The sequence below is a fragment of the Muntiacus reevesi genome, chromosome 22 (assembly GCF_963930625.1).
Source record: "Muntiacus reevesi chromosome 22, mMunRee1.1, whole genome shotgun sequence".
Classification (NCBI taxonomy): Eukaryota; Metazoa; Chordata; class Mammalia; order Artiodactyla; family Cervidae; genus Muntiacus; species Muntiacus reevesi.
In genome coordinates this window covers 48,540,898-48,554,457 of record NC_089270.1, presented here as the reverse complement: position 1 = coordinate 48,554,457, position 13,560 = coordinate 48,540,898, and the positions used below count along the sequence as shown (strand labels likewise).

Sequence of the window (13,560 nt, the reverse complement as noted above, 5' to 3'; positions counted from 1 at the left end):
AGACAATACCTTTTCAGAATGAAAGTCCTACTTGCCAGAGCAGTAATCAGAAAGGAGAAAATGAGCTCGTCTCTGATCATCTAGAAGTTTTCACGCAAGAAATAGAATTCTACAATTTGACCATGTGTTTTCGGTTTATGAACAAACTCTCTAAACCGAGTTGATTTGGATTTAATTCCATTCACAAATGTTTATTGCGGTTAGTGCCAGAGAAACATAACTGAGTAAAATAATCTCTGACTTCAAGAATTCACAACTGGGGACGGCAGGGAGAGACATACAAACAAATAATTACGTTTTGACGGGATGAGTTGTAACTCACGGGATCAAAACATCATGATGTTATATCATCATAGCGGACTGAGTATTTTATAAGGGTCTACACATCTGGGCATGGGTGTGGGAGCAACAGTTAACTGTGTTAGGGGGCTGACACGGAAAGTTGCAATTGCGCCTGTCGTTGGAGATCAGGCGAAGGCGTCCCCCGAACGGGTGAAGGCAGGCTAATCCGCGGCAGGGACCAGGGCTGGGCGGGATTTTGACCCCGCGCCGAGAAGGTCAAGCAAGGCGCGCGATCGACTTGGAGGACTCCTACCGCCGGCAGCCGCTGAGGTTAGGGGCTCGCCGGCCGCCAGGGGGCGCCGCGGCCTCGCGCCGTGCGGGCCGTTGCGTTTCCGGGCACCGGGGCCCAGCGCCGCCATCCCGGTCGGGCGCGTCCCCGCTGCGCGCGGCGAAACGTCGGCCGCTCCCGTTACCGAGGCAACCGCGGCACCTCCTCCGCGCCGGCCCTGATCGTCTCTCCGCGCCATTTTCAAACTGTCCCAGCGCTGGAGCCGGTGTCTGGGCGGAAGGAGCCAGCGAGGGAGGCGAGGCGCGAGGGGAGATGCGACCGCAGGCGGAGGGAGCGGCGGCCGGGGCTGCGGCTGAGCGCGGCGCGGGGCGGGAGGGCTGGGCAGGGCGGCGCCTCCGCCTCCAGGGCCGTCCCCGCGGGCCGGGCCCGGCAGCTGCCGGGAGGGAGGCCGCGCGGCCTCGGGAGGAAGCGGGCCCCGGGCGGCCGGGGCGCGGAGCCCTGTCGCCTCGCCGCGGACACCCCCTTCCCTTCAGCGCCCGACCGCGGAACTGCGGCCCGGAGGTCGGCCTGGGGTTGCCAGGGCTCCCGGTTCCTCCGGCCCCGCTCGCCGCGCGTCTGTGCGGTTCCAGCAGATCCGCCTCCTACCGACTGATGGGTTGATTTAAAAGTTAAAACACCCTTTCGTATAAGAATCATACAGGCTCTTTGTAAAACAAAAGTGCCCCAAAGCCTAGGACGAGTCATTTATTAACCTTTGTCCGGCACCTTAGTAAACATCCCCTCTTCCACTCTCTACTGTTTTTAGTTCAGTGAGGGAGGATTCGCGAGATAACCTAGTTAATGATGGTTTGGGGTGTTTTGTTTGTCTAGCCCTTGTGCATATTTATTATATACACAGGAGATTATACACACACACGCACAGGATACTTTTGTAAAAATAAGATGCACCGGCTTTCAGACGTGAGCTCCCTAAAGTTAAGGAAGTGGGTGGTTCCAAACACGTACGCGTGGAGGACCTCCAAACCTTCCCTTTTGTGTTGTTCTGCTGGAAAACTTTCAGTATGGCCGCAGTGTTCGGATGATGTAGACGGGCGCGTTGTGGTGGTGGTGAAGGACAGCAGCCCATGCTTGGGTGGGGAAAGCCTAATGTGTTTTTGTCCTTCCTGAGAGGATTTTAATCTTTTTCATCTGTCGTATGTGTTGATGATTTTTCTTTTTTAGTACTTACTCATATTGTCTCTCAGAAGGATGTGAGGATGTATTCTTTCTGGGTAACCAAGTTGATACCAGACGAAAAGGAGGCATGTTTGAATTGTGAGGCCCTGCTGGTTCTTGTTCTGACAGGTGCACTTCTGACTTCTTCAGGACTTTTTCTAGAACACCTGCATCAGTCAGGTCCCTCTTGTGGAAGGAACCTAGAAAGAACCTAGCATAGAATGGGGACGTCATTCAGAGAAAAGGCTAACGAGAATGTGGAGAGGGAGAGATTTGTAGGAAGGAGTTATCAAGGAGTAGTACTCACTTAGGAGTCACCTAGTAAGTTATCAAGGAGTAGTACTCACTTAGGAGTCATCTAGTAAGTTATCAAGGAGTAGTACTCACTTAGGAGTCACCTAGTAAGTTATCAAGGAGTAGTCCTCACTTAGGAGTCACCTAGTAAGTTATCAAGTAGTAGTACTCACTTAGGAGTCATCTAGTAAGTTATCAAGGAGTAGTACTCACTTAGGAGTCACCTAGTAAGTTATCAAGGAGTAGTACTCACTTAGGAGTCACCTAGTAAGTTATCAAGGAGTAGTCCTCACTTAGGAGTCACCTAGTAAGTTATCAAGGAGTAGTACTCACTTAGGAGTCACCTAGTAAGTTATCAAGTAGTAGTACTCACTTAGGAGTCACCTAGTAAGTTATCAAGGAGTAGTCCTCACTTAGGAGTCACCTAGTAAGTTATCAAGGAGTAGTACTCACTTAGGAGTCACCTAGTAAGTTATCAAGGAGTAGTACTCACTTAGGAGTCATCTAGTAAGTTATCAAGGAGTAGTACTCACTTAGGAGTCACCTAGTAAGTTATCAAGGAGTAGTACTCACTTAGGAGTCATCTAGTAAGTTATCAAGGAGTAGTACTCACTTAGGAGTCACCTAGTAAGTTATCAAGGAGTAGTACTCACTTAGGAGTCACCTAGTAAGTTATCAAGGAGTAGTACTCACTTAGGAGTCACCTAGTAAGTTATCAAGGAGTAGTACTCACTTAGGAGTCACCTAGTAAGTTATCAAGGAGTAGTCCTCACTTAGGAGTCACCTAGTAAGTTATCAAGGAGTAGTACTCACTTAGGAGTCATCTAGTACGTTGAGGCGGCATAATGCAGAAACCTGAGCGCTGGGTCAGGACTCAGGAGACCTGACTGCCCACCTGCTTGGTGACCTTGTGATTTAGAAAAAGTTCCTGTCTCTAGGCAGCCTTTCCTCATCTTTGAATGTGGAGGGTGTCCTTGACCCTTTTTCCCTCATAGTAGTTGTGAGGATCCAATTTTGCATATATCCATATCCATGCATGTTTTATATAAATTGTGAAAAGCAATACAGATGTAAAACAAAAATATTGAGTACTAGGACCACATTTACCTGGCAAAGGTTAGAAAAGAGAGCATGTTTTTTTTAAAGAAGTGATCTTTGGATAACTCCATTTTAGGGCAGTTTGATAGATGATATATTCATAGATATTTAAAAAGACAAGGATAAAAAGATGTCCAGAGTTACTTACATGTTGGGGTCTTTCTTTTTTAATCTCAGTAAACTTTACATATGCTATTTGAAAAGCTTTGATAAATGTATACATTGGTGTGATGTCTGTCCCCATTGCCACAATATTTTCATTACCTGAGAAAACTCCCTCATGCCCTTCCAGTCAGGCTCCAACTACCCCCATCACCCTAGGTGACAGCTGTTATGATTTCTATGTACATGGTTTAATTTTGCCTGTTTTGAACTTCATATAATCATGGCTTCTATTGCTCAGATGTTTTTAAATTCATCCATACTGTTGACAGGTACCAGTTCTGTTTTATTCTTGAGTGATATTACATTGTTTAAGTATAGTGTCCTTATCCTTCTTCTGTATAGGTTGTTTCCAGTTTGAAGCTATCATGAATAAAGATGCTTCAAATATTCTTGTAGAGTCTCTTTATAGATGTTTATTTTCATGTTCTTGAGTAAGTACCTTGGAGTAGAATTACACAGTCATAGGCTAGAAGTATGTTTAAATTTATGAGAAACTGCCACACTTTTTAATTTATTTTTAATTGGGGGATAATTGCTTTACGAGTTGTGTTGGCTTTGCTGTACTACAGCGTGACTCAGTTATGAGGACTTATATATCCTGTCCCTCTTGAGCCTCCCTCCCACAAACTTTTTCCACAGTGATTTCACACTCCGGTAGCAATATGAAAATTCCTGTTACTCCAAGTCCTTGAAGACATTTAGTATTGTACCTTCAATTTTAGCCATTCTAGTATGAACAAAATTATATTTCATTGTGGTTTTAATTTGTATTTCTCTGATGTCTAGTGGTGTTAAGCATCTTTTCATATGATTATTCTCATTTAAATATCTTTTGCAAATCTTAGCCTTGCATTTCTTATTGGGTTATCTTTATTATTGAATTGTAAGGGTTCTTTCTGTATTTTGTATACAAATCCTTTGTTAGATATTATGCATATGTTTCTCCTACTCTTCTAAGTTTTTGTTTTGTCAAATAAAAGGATATATTTTGATAAGCAGACATTTTTAATTTGAAGAAATCCAATTTATCAAGTTTCTCTTTTATATTTAAAAGAAAAACTTAAAAGAGGCTTCTCTAAGTATTCTCTGCCTGTCTCAGGTTTGAAAAAATATTCTTCTTTCTTTTGTCTAGAGGTTTTATTGTTTTAACTTCTGTGTATTAAGTTTATGAGGGGATATTTATTTTAATGCAGCAACATGGATATCTTTAGCATTGGATTTAAATAAATCTAAATATTCTAGAGAGCTGTCTGCCTGAAAAGAAATAAAAAAAAAATAATTGCTTCATAATAAAAGAATCCTTTTTTAAAACATTAAACAATAATAATAACTGATAATAGAATGATGTTTCACTCTTTTCTTATAGGATTTTAATTTTTGGAAGTGAATAAACCTAGTTTGGAACACAAGATGACTACAGCTGCAGAAAGAAAGTATCTTAATATTAGGAAAAGATTGGATCCGTTGGGATACCGCCAGACTTTGACAGTGGACTGTTTACCTTTGGTGGAGAAACTTTTCAGGTAAAGATGGGAACACTACTGCAAACTTGTGTGACCCTGAATCCCCTTTATCTAGTTTCTTGTTGAGCTTTGTGCTTTAGTACAGAAATGGGTAGACTTTTAAAGTCCTTAAATCGTCTGAAGCTTCTCTCTTCTCCACGTCGCAAAACTCCAGGGTCACCGTGCAGTCTATACTGTTTAGAGTAAATGTTTCTGAGGGTTTTGTCTGTGAGTAAAATACAGTTTTTAATGTGATTTTCTGATCTAGTTAGGAGTTCTGTAGCTGCTTTATTCACTGGTTTTTATTTTATTGAAATGCAGTTGACATGATATTATGTTAGTCACTGGTCTCTAATTGCTACGCATTTATAATGCCGATCTAAGGTGGTTGATCATGACTTTAGCTGTGAACATGTTAATTTAGCTGAAAGATTCTTTGTGATTTTTATTCTTTTCCACATGAATCTTATTACTGTGATTTGAGACTAATTAGAGCAGAGAAATGGTCTAGGAAGTTTTTGCAGTAGGACTATAAGTGATAATGATGAAAAGAAGAGAGTGGATGAAAGATACTTTGTGGTCTCTAGTATGGCCTCCAGAATCCTTCATGATCTAGTTCTAGGTCAGCAATTCAGAATTATAGGGTGGGAGTATGTTTAACTTTCCAAGAAACTGACACACATTTTCCCCAGTGATTTTACATTCCCTTCATCTTCCCTGCACCAACCACCTAAGCTCCTGAAAACATGTTCGCTCTCGCCCTTGGTCTCTCCATGTGCTGTTCTGTCTGCCTGTAAAGTCTCTTTCTCCTCTCCTTCCTGCTTTGTCTTTACGCTCAGTTAGCTATATGGCCTGCAGCTCTCTGTCACATATACTGCACGTTACCTTAGCTGTTATTGTTGTTGGAAATTTGTTTTACCTTCCCATTAGAATGCAGACTTCCAAGAAACTAGAGACTGACTGTTTCACCGCCATACCTAGGACAGGCTGAACACAAGGTCGGCACTGAAATATTTATTGAGTTTATCACATAGTACCGTAACTTTTGACAAATTGTTAGTAGGATATAAGCTCCATGTCAGTGGGTTCCTTACCATGTTCCCTGCCCAGTAAATGTTGATGTAGTGAATATTCTGTTCATCTGTGTTCTTAGAGGTAGGTAACTGATCCGTGTTTGTTGCATCCCTGACACTTAACATGTAGCAGGCATTCAGTAAATGTTAAATGACCAAGTAAGATTCACAGATTCCACAGGATCAGGTGACTAATTAGACATGGGGGGTGAGTGAGATCAGGTTTAAAGATGGTTCTGCCTATATGTATATGTTTTATAACTTAATTACGACAGGAAAGTTTTGAGACCTTCTTAGTACCTTGAAAGACCTCTAGTGTTTGTTTTTGTATGTTTGATTTTCGATTTGATAGCATGTTAGTATTAACATTTAAGTCCTTTTAGAAGTCTGCTTTTAGTTATTAAAAGTTAATAGAATGTTTCCTTGTATTTGCATTTTCCATTCTTTAATGTTGGTGATCTAGTTCATACAACAGAAAGTCTTCGGAAATCAAAATTATCTGCTGTGAAAGCTGAAAAAGAGAGTGCCAATTTTGATTTTGTATTGGAACCTTATAAACTTGAAAATGCAAGGTTGAGTAAAGAAAATAATGAATTATACCTGGAATTAATGAAACTGAGAGAACAATCAGGTCAACATATTAAAGGTAAATTTTTGTGACTTTTGAAATTTTTGCCCTTTTCATTTTATATGTGGGAAATCCTACTCTACCTTTGAAACTATTGATTAGAAAATGTGATAGTCTTCCTACTGATAGTTCCTGAAATATTGTAGGGTGTGTTGACGAATTTCCACAAGAAAAATAAATTTGCATTCCACAACTATATTCATCTTCACTGAATGTGGATTACATTTTTAGAATTAAAATTGCTGTAATGGTTGTGGTGTGCGCTCAGTTGTGTTTGACTCTTTGTGAACCTGTGAACTGTAACCCACCAATCTCCTCTGTCCATGGAATTTTCCAGGCAAGAATACTGGAGTGGGTTGCCTTTTACTTCACCAGGGGATCTTCCCAACCCAGGGATTGAACCCGCATCTCTTGTGTCTCCTGCATTGGCAGGCAGATTCTTTACCAACTGTGGCATCTGGGAAGCCCAGAAGTTGCTGTAGAAAATATTAAATGCTGGTACTGAAGAAAAATTTCCTTGTAACAACTTCTGTGTTTCTGAGAAAAAGTTGTGTGTCTATTGTTCTGATTCTTTTATACCCTGTTTTTGACCTGGAAGATAGAATGATTTCAGAGGTACTAGGCAAAGGGTAAATTATGTGGCTAACTTATTATAAAATCTTCTTGTATTTAGTAGAAAGCCCTGGCTAATGCTTGGCATGAATTGATAATCCCTTAGCTTCATTTCCAATTTACTGGATCAAAAGCTCATATTAGTCTCATCACAGAAGAAAAATATAATTCCTTTTTGTGCTTAGTGACTTGTTTGCAGTTTTGTTAATCGTGGTAGAAAAGTTACAACCTTCTAACAAAGCATATAAGAATCAGGTGGAGCCTTTCAAATTATTGTGATTATTTTGTTTTATGAAATGGGAGAACTTCTTGATGTATAAAATGCTCTTTAAATCTTTTTAAGAGTTGAAAACCACATTGAAAAAGTGCGCACATGAAACAGCTGATCTGAAATTTCTAAATAATCAATATATTCATAAACTCAAACTTATGGAGAAAGAAAGTAAAGCTAAGAATGGAAAAATTCAACAGCTTCAAGAAAAGAGTTTGCAAGCTGTAGTTCAAACTCCAGGTGAATCTGTTCCCTCTCAAAACAAATTATATACATCTAATCTTTTAAAGATGTTAAAACTGTTGACTGAAATGGGACTTTGGGTATTCATGCTTTAGACTTTAGTATTTGAAAAAATGTATTTGGATAGTCACAGAACCTTTAAAATTGATTTCTGGAGACCCAGCTTATATTCTATACATGTGCTTAGAAACTTATATAACAGTAAACTTCTTAGGTGTAAGTAGTCTATCCTCAGTGCCTAGGGTTTTCTTTCATTATTAATTTGAATTCTTTTTTCTATTATTATTATTATCATTATTAATTATAAAAATAATTCATACTCTAAAGACTTTGAAAATGATATACTTTGTTATTTCTTAGTTTATTTTAGTCTTCTTAGCGTAATGCTCAGTAGTTATCAGAGAAGGAAAAAGAAATGATGGGGCATATGCAGCGTTAGTGGTTGTCCAGGCTCAAAGTTGATGGAAGAACCCCCAGTAGTAGTAACCAGACCATGGAGGTGTCTGAACCATGAGATTAAGGTCACGGAAGTAAATGAGGGGAAGGGAGGTGCTGAATTATGAGACTTGGTAGAGACTGAGGGATTAAAGAACACGGCGAGGACCAGCAGTAATTTGGTCAGAATGAAGGCTGCCTCAGAAGAGAGCTGAAGATCTGGAAGCTGGCTCAGTTCTGTCTGGTAACACAGTCCAGGCTTAATCATGTTACTCTGTGCCTGGAGCTGAGTGAAGAGGAGACTCTAAGAACTGAAGAATTGCAAACTGGGAGGCCAGGATCAGGGAGGAATCCGTGGCAGAAAATAAGCTGGGAGAGCGAGGACCATGAGCCAAGGGCAGAAGAGATGCCGAAATGTGGGGGAACATCTCAGAAGAAACTAAAAGATTAAGAAAACTAAAAAAGGAGGATAATTAGATTTTCTGAGAAAAGAGTGGGCCTAGATCAAGGGTGATTTAGAGGTGTAATCTCTAAAATTTAGGGATGGATAAATTTAGTAAACTTGGGATGTAGAGGAATTTCCAAATTTCTGTTTGAAGTGAATGAGTGGATGAATGAGGATATTAATACTATTTCTTTCTCTTTTTTTTTTTTGGCTGCACCATGGGGCATGTGGGATGTTAGTTCCTTAACCAGGGATCAAACCTGCGCCCCTAGTGTTAACCACAAGACCACCAAGGATGTCCTGGTACTATTTCTTAAGATAGGGAATATGGAAAACAGAACAGAAGTCCACCGTCTACAAAGGGTTCGTTGAATATGTTGTATCCACAGGACATTCACATTGAAACTCCTAGTATGCAGTGGAATATGTAGATCTGTCCTCAGAAATATGGTCCTAGATGGAGAGTCACATTTGGAAATCATTGGAATATCCTGAGAACTGAAGCTTTGACTGTGGTAGGAGTTACTAGTGAGATTATGTAGATTGGAAAGAGAGGAGAACCAAAGACAGACCCTAGGAAATTGTCTTTTAAGGCACAGATGGAAGAAGAGGGTCTCTGAGAGAAACTGAGAAGGACCAGCCGAGGAGGAAAACCAGGAGATGAGGGAAGAAGAAAGTGGTTTGCATGTTCAGGTGTGTAACTACAAGCAGGTCACCTAAATACTCTTGACCTGATTTCTTCATCCTCAAAACAAGAGGGTAGGAGTATAGAAAACTTGTTAGGATTCTGAGGAAGACAGAGTTATGGGTTGTGTTTGTTCTTTGTGAGGTTCAGTTAGTTTTTCAAGTACGTGTCTAATCTTGACCAGGTACTGGAAAAGCTGAATTATCCTTGTGGTTTGGACCAACATGGGATATATCTAGCCATTAAAAGAAATTACTCCTGCTGGTTTTAAGGATAATTAAGAAAATTCCCCATTAATTCAGGATACATATTCTGCTATATACTGATTTTGATTCTTAAAGTTTCAGTTATCTTCTCCTTTGGCCTTGCTTAATAAACATGTTTATTTTAGTTATCATTGCCTTGAAGCTTCTCATTTGACAGTTTTCTGCTGGCGATGATTTCTTGGGCTCTGTTATGTACCACAAGGCACACTCAACTTTTAATCTTGCCAGAGTTTGGTCCCCATCTCATGAAGGGACAGATTAAATCTGGGCATATATACCAAGCATGCAGAAAATAAAGGTTGCTTTCTAACCATGTGTTGTTGAGGTTTGCAGAAATGAGTTGTTCAGTTAAAGATCAGGTAGGTATTTATATGTAAGGGAGAAAACATTTGACCTGGCTCTTATGTAATAAGACCCAGAGACATAGTTTATAACAAAAAGGCTAGCCTTCTGAACTATTTAATTCTAAGACAGTGTTTTGTTTTCAGTTTTTTGAAATACACATTTGCTTTTTTTTTTAGGTGGCAAGAAAAGAAATATTGCTTTCAGGCGCCAGCGCATGCAGATTGATGAACCGGTCCCTCCCTCTGAAATCAGTTCATATCCGGTTCCTCAGCCGGATGGCCCTTACATCGCAGACCTCCTGCACGTGGCTGATGACAGGTGCATTAAAGAATCCTCTGTTGGCTTTAGTTACCTCATCACTTGGTTAGCCCTAAGTTTCTTGATGGTACGGTTTTGTCTTCTTAACTAGCCTCTCTCTGGTGTGTAGCATAGAACTTTGCATAAGCATCCAGTAAATGCTTTCTGAATATATTCTGAATATTGAGGGTTTTCACTTGTTTTGAAATTTGATTTCAAGTAAATCATATATCTGAGGTTTCTGTCCATATTTGCTTTGAAACAGTTTAGTGCCACCTAGAGCCTATTTCAGTAGAGTTGCTTTGACATTCAGCTTTATCACCCAAGTAAATCTTCCACAGATTCTCTGTTAGTTGAGATTTTTCTCAAATGCCAGTAGCATGAGTAGACTTGTAACTGGCTGTGAAAGTCTTGCTTCATGATTCTCTAGCTCTGTATGTTGGTGTTTCCTTAACTTGGAATCAGGTGTAAATTCTATTTTAATTATAATTTCAATAAACTCTTTGGAAAAGGCTATGTAAGTGTTCTCGGGCTGTAAAGATGCAACTTTTGAGAAACTTACAACCCGGTAAGAAGGTGAGACAAGGGGAAATACACAGAATGCCATTAAGAACATGTTAGAAGGTGCAGAGGAGCAGGAGAGCGCGAGTGACAGCCTCTCAGGTCTCGGCTGCAGACGCGGTTTAGGTGCAGAACACACTAGTGGGAATGGCTAGTGCAGCCGGCTTTTTACTTGTAGATCATGTAGACAATATGAGAGAGTTTTCTACTTTATTATTAATGTCTGTAGCAATTTAAAAAAAGGACATTGATTGGGGGACTAATTAGGGTCTTCAGCTCAGTTATTCTCACACAATATTATGTACCTGTATTTATACACTTACTTGACTTTACCCATGAAATATTTTGTGTTTTTCTGGTACTTATAAATTAGGACTTAGACAATATGTTAGTATTATTTACCGAGTTTTAGACGGCTCCATATGTATTCGATTCAATGGACAAGAACTTGGGCAAATTCTGGGAGATGGTGAGGAACAGTGAGGCCTGGGATGCTGCAGTCCATGGGGTCGCAAAGAGTTGGACACAGCTTGGTAACTGAACAACAACATGTGTATCTTTTCTGTCTCTTTCTTTGCCTTAGCATTCTTCTCTTCTGTCAAGCCATCGTAGGTAGCATCAGTCTCTTGATTATCTTACTTGTTTCACTTTGCACATGCACTGTGTTCAGTCACGCATGCGTGTGTGGGTGCGGTTGCGTGCGTGCTGCGCTCCTGCTCCTAGGTTAGTGGGCGGTGTTGGCTCTGGTAGTACTAGCAGCAGGTACACGCAGTGTTCAGTGGTGCTGTGCCGACCCTGTGGAAAATCTCTCTCAAAATTAAACCTGGCTTCAGGCTTTATTTTTCCAGTATGAAAGTGATTATGTCCTGTTTTGTTAATGCTTGGCAAAGTTTGATGTAGTACAGTACATTTAAGCATTCATACAATTCAGATGATTTAGACAAATCTTGATTCTCTTGGAATTAACAAGTTCCAGGAAAGAGTAGGTTTTTTTTTGCTGTAGGTACCTGGAAAATTGGTATTTCTTAGTATTTTTCTTCTCTCTAAGATTGCAAGATAATTTGTTAGAAAATACAGGGTCATGTGGGGTCAGAAAACATTTAGTCCCTTATTTCACTTAATAGTTTTGTGAGTTTTAGATTTGATGCTTAGTTCCCTGAACCTAAGAATTGGCAACAGTACCCAGAAGAATTTGTCTTAAGACTCAAAATGCAGTAGGAGACATAATGATTCTGAGTTTCAGATTATTTACCACTCAGTTTTGTATCTGTTCTTATAAAATTAAATCTCTAAGATAATGTACTCTGTGCTGTGGCCTGGGAACCCTTTGGCCCAGCACCTCCTACCTCACTGAGAAACAAAAAGTTCAGGGTTTTTAAAAGAAGGCATCTAATTTCACTTTTGTAATTTTGTATTTCTTATCAAAAATATATTGAAATTACTTATAAATATGTTTCAGAATTCAAGAACTTCAACAGGAAGTGTGCCAGTTACAAGAGAAGTTAGCAGTGATGGAAAGTGGACTGAGATTATAACAAGCAGGTAGGATTTTTTATTTATCTAGTTGGGATTGAGGTGAGTGCGCTGTGACTGTAAATAGAATTGGGTTATGTTTAATATTTCTGATACCTGAGTTTTTAATACAGCTTTTCTTTTTAGTAAATTCGTTAATAGAATTAATAGATGGAATGGCTTAGATGGCTTCAGAGCCTTCAGTTCATTCCCTGCACTATGCATTGAGGTGAGTAGTAGTTTGTTTTTTTTTTAAGGTGAGTCATATATCTCCCCAAATATTATGACCATATTAACTGTTTCCATCTCAAGAGATATTTTATTGAAGTGTATTATGCTTTATGATAGTCTTTTTAAAAACTTGTTTTACCCTTTCTGTAGATTTTATCATTTTGAGTATGTCTTTGAAAGTTACTCTTCCGAGTGGCCATGCTTGTTGAATGTTTTCTCTAAAAGCACTGGTGCTCTGTAAAGAAACAAGGGAGTGAACAGATTTGGGGTTACGTGAAAACTTTCTCTATAAGCACTGGTGCCCCATAAGATGGTTTTCTAAAGAAGCAAGGGAGTAAATAGACTCGGGGTTACATGAAAACTTTGAACAACCTTTGTTCTTTTATACTTTCTTTTTGTGCCTTGGATAAATTCTGATTTGGGTAATTATAGGCTTTCTTTCTTAATATGCTTACTGAAGTTTAAATCAGGTAGCACGTTTTTCATATTCTGCACATAACTACGTTTTTTTGGAGTAAAGAAATCTGCACATACCAGTATAGATATAACCTGTGTATTGGTATAAGTGTTAAGTTTATAAAGTACTTTGAAGATCACTTGGATAGATGGAGTTAAAAGGAATTGTAGTAATGTCATCCAAAAAACTTACTTTATGGAGAGATGTTGAACATATCAAATATGCATATGAGATGAATATTAATTGATATTTTTCAATTTATATTCAGTCATTCTTTCATCACATTTTTTTTCTAAGTACTTTATGAACATAAACTGATCAGTCTTTATTGTCTCCATGAGGTGGCTGAGGCGTTTGAAGAAAATAGCCTGACCGTTCTGATTGAAATCACCAATTTCATGTGGTTATCAGTCTTGATTGAGTCTGCTCTATCAGTTTTTTTTTTTTTTTGGTGGGAGTTTGTTCTGTTCTCAGCATATATTCCAGATTTTACTGTTCTCTTCAAGCTCTTTCCATGGCCTGTAACACCCTCCTTCTTAGGACATCATCTTCTTTTTCATTTTCCTATCTCTGCCTTTAAAATGAGCAATATTCACAGGTTCTCCTTAAGACTTAATGGGTAGGATGGTATTCTTCCTGTTTTGTGTGCTTGGC

The 13,560-nt window shown here is 39.5% G+C and overlaps 1 pseudogene; it reads left to right on the top strand.

Moving 5' to 3' along the window:
- Positions 1-1,513: 1,513 nt before the first annotated feature.
- The window catches only part of LOC136152770 (centrosomal protein of 135 kDa-like), a 38,708-nt pseudogene continuing 26,661 nt past the window's right edge, over positions 1,514-13,560 (top strand).